This window comes from Petaurus breviceps, unplaced genomic scaffold, assembly GCF_028583685.1.
Source record: "Petaurus breviceps papuanus isolate PSGF00001 unplaced genomic scaffold, PetGlider_PUasm1.0 91041, whole genome shotgun sequence".
Lineage (NCBI taxonomy): Eukaryota > Metazoa > Chordata > Mammalia > Diprotodontia > Petauridae > Petaurus > Petaurus breviceps.
Genome location: NW_027187400.1, coordinates 29,671,963 through 29,675,559, shown reverse-complemented (window position 1 = coordinate 29,675,559; position 3,597 = coordinate 29,671,963). Strand labels below are relative to the sequence as shown.

The following is a 3,597-nucleotide window of genomic DNA, read 5'->3' as shown; positions in this document are numbered from 1 at the left end:
TTATGTTGTATAGATAGGTTATGCTATAGAGGGGTTATAGTTATGGGCTATGTCATAGGTGGGCTATAGTTATGGGCAGGTCATGTTATAGATAAGTTATGCTATAGATGGATTGTGGTTATGGGTGGACTAAGTTATAGATGGGTTATGTTATAGATGGGTTCCCAGTCCACTGCAATGAAGGGATTCCCCCCACTCAGGACTTCCCCCATATTAATTAAATCAAAAGTCAGCACAGAGACAGAAAAAGAGAGACAGATGAAGGGGGTGGGGGAAGGAGGAAGACAGAGACACAGAGAAGCAAGTGATCCCTGCAGTCAGAGAGCCTGTAATCCTGGAAGGATTCTAGCTTATTGGATCTCTGTCTGTATGATGCAGTGATAAGAGTCTTGGATTTGAAGTCAGAGTACAAGGGTTCAGATTTTAGCTCTGTGTGTGACCTTGAGTGAGTATGTCACTGTAAGCGTCTGGGTCCCATTTTCATCATTGGTAAAATGAGGGGGTGACCTCAATGGCCCCAGAAGGCACTTCTAGCTTCGGGTCTATGATGCTGTAAATCACTTAGCCCTTCTAAGCCTCAGTTTCCTCATCTGTAAAATGAGGGGGATGGTCTCAATGACCTCAGAGGGCACTTCCATCTCTAAATCTACCGTCCTTTGTGGGTTCCAATCTCTGCTATCCTTAAACAAGTTCTCTGGGTGTCAGCTTCTTTGTTTGTAAAATGAGAGGGTTAGACTCAGTCCCTAATGTCCCTTCCAGCTCAGACAAGTCTGGCAGTCAGTTGACAGTATGTCCCACGTGCCTACCATGTGCCAAATACTATGCTAGGCTCTGGAGGTCCAAAGACAGAAACGAAGCAGCCCTTCCCCCAAGGACTTTACATTCTGTAAGATCATATGTCAGGGAGACAACATGTACACATGTGAATATATACACATAATAATAAATGCAAAATCGTTGGGAGAGAAGACCCCAGGGCCAGGGAGGCAGGTAGAGACTTGAGCCAGGGGGACCAACAGGGGATTACTGCAGTAATCCAGGCAAGAGATGGGGCCTGACCCAGAACTAGGGCCGTGGGAGTGGAGAGAAGTGACCTCAGAGCCCATCTAGGTCAGTCTTCTCATCTTACAGATGAGGAAACTGAGTTGAAGAAAGGCTAAGTGACTTAGGGGATCATAGACCTAAGCTGGAAGTGACCTCAGAGGCCGCCTAGGCCAACCCCCTAATTTTACAAATGAGGAAAAGGGAGCCCAGAGGCCCAAGGACACACGTGTATCCTAAGTAGCAAATGGGAGAGACCATAGTGGTAGAAACAGCAAGACTCGTCAATGAGGAAGAGTGAGGGGTTGAGGAAGATGCTGAGTTGTGAGCGTCTATGCCCAGATAGATGGCAGTTCCCTCTTGGGCCTCTGGAAAATGAGGGGATGGTACTGGATGAGGTAGGAGGTCCCCTCTGGCCCTGACACTTTTCACCCACCTGTGAACTTAGCAGCTCTCCTGGGATCAGTGACTGAGAAGTCCTCCTCGACGTCCCTGAAGACGTGGGGACTTCTCTTGTCATGCAGCCAATGCTGCAGATGCTTTCTCCAGGCCTCCACTGGTCCCCTCAGTGATCAGAGCCCAGTCTCGGTTCCCTACGGCAATGAATAACACAGTCAAGAAAAAAAGAACACTGAATGTGCCTTGCCCAGACCCAGCGTTTCAACCCAGGTGCAGGGCTGTGTCGGGGTTTGTTTTTTTCCCTAGTCACAGTTAAGAAAAATTGCAATTAATGCTCCTATTGAGACCAGCTGGCGCCACATATATTGATGTGCATTATTTTACTATATTTAAAAAAAGCCATCATAGACCCAGAGCTCCCTCCTCCTTCTTCATTTATAGATGTGATCTGTCAAATCCTACTTGATTTTCTTCAGATGGTACTTTCTTTATGGGGGGAAACCTTTCTCAGAGACTGTATTCTGCTCCCTGACCCTTTCAAACACTCAAAGTACCTTCTGCCAGTAGAGGCACCAGCCACAGCCCCAGTCTTGTTTAAGGAAGAATCCTGCCCACATAAGTCCTTAAGAAACTATTAGGCAGATTGGCTTCCACTGGGAATGTAGAGAGGAGGCAGCCAGCCCACTTTTGTAATGCCTTGCATTTCTATAGTATGTTGGACACTTTCCAAAGGGCTTTCATGGGATTTGTCCTCTTTTATTCTCATGACAACCCTGGGAGGTAGGCAGGAATCTGTCAGGGGCAACAGAGGGGAGAGAAGCAGGGCTGGGCAGCATAGAGAAGGACCTCCTGCAGAAAGTGGGACTTGGGCTCAGCCTTGGAGTCCGGAGAAGCCAAGACTGTACACATTGGAAATGACCAGATTGGGATTCAAACCTGGGTCTTCCAACTCCATTGGGCTTCCTTGGTGTCTTCAGACCACTCTAGACTGGTAGTAGCATTGGTGTTCAGAAAGTACACAAAAAAATAACCGTGTGGGTGGTGATCTGGGCCTGGTTTAGCTTCCTCCTGTTGCCTGGTAACCTTGAGAGGGGGATAAAGGAACAAGGAGATCTGGGGCAGCCAGGTGACCCCAGGGACCTGGAGTCAGAAAGACTTGAGTTCAAATCTAGCCGTAGACACATACTAGCTATGTTACCCTGGGCATTTAATCTCTATGTGCCTCAGTTTACTCATCTGTGAGCTGAGGATATGAATAGCACCTCCCTCCCAGGGTTGTTTTGGTGATCAAATGAGATACTAATTGCAGAGAGATTAGCACAGTGCCTTGGCACATGGTCAGTGCTATTCAATGTGGCTGTTGTTATGAAGGTGCCTCCTGAAGGCTATTAATAACTCCCACAGCTATGAGTGCATCAGAACATGTGGGTTGTGTCTGTTTGATGTGGGATGAGCCCAGGCCACTGAGCATCCTTCAGGAAACACAGGAGGCCTAGAAAGAGCCCCTGACAGCCCAGGGCAGCCTACAGCAGCTGTTTCTCACTCCTCTCCCACCTCATTAAGGCTGGTTTTTCCTACTTCCGACCTGAAGGTGAAGTGGATGTCTGAGGCTCTCCAGCCCACTCCACCATCAAGGCCCTGGCTGCAAATTACATCCCAGGCCTATGACTTCAGCCTGGTGGACAGATGGATGCATCCGCAGCCCAAATTACTTCCGCCACCCTCAGAGTCAGCCTTCTCCATCTGGGCCCAGGAATGACCAACAAATCCAGGGGCGGCACGGCCCTCACAAAATGAGAATGAGACCTGGAATGAGGGAGACTGTGACTCAGCTGCTGCCTCGTTCTCTGAGTGGCTTCCTTTCTCTGGGCCTCAGTTTTCCCATCTGTAAAAATGGGTCTAATCACCGCTACTCCCTACCTTAAGTGAGGAGCTGTGAAAAGGAATGGAATCATGGGCAAAGGCCTAGGAAGGTTCTCTCTTGATGGCCCAAGCTAAGCTGGTCTGTAACAGTGATAGGCAGACTGAGTAGCCAAGGGTATCAGAGTATAGATTAAAGACCAGTGGGTTTAGAGTCAAGGGGTCCAGAGTCAGAATCCCTGCTCCAACACATCATCATCATCATCATCATCATCATCATCATCATCATCATCATCA

General features: G+C 48.3%; 1 protein-coding gene across 5 annotated transcripts in view; it reads left to right on the top strand.

Annotated features, from left to right (window-relative positions):
- Window positions 1-3,597, top strand: part of KCNAB2 (potassium voltage-gated channel subfamily A regulatory beta subunit 2) — a 202,719-nt gene that overhangs the window by 149,580 nt on the left and 49,542 nt on the right. The window lies entirely within an intron of this gene.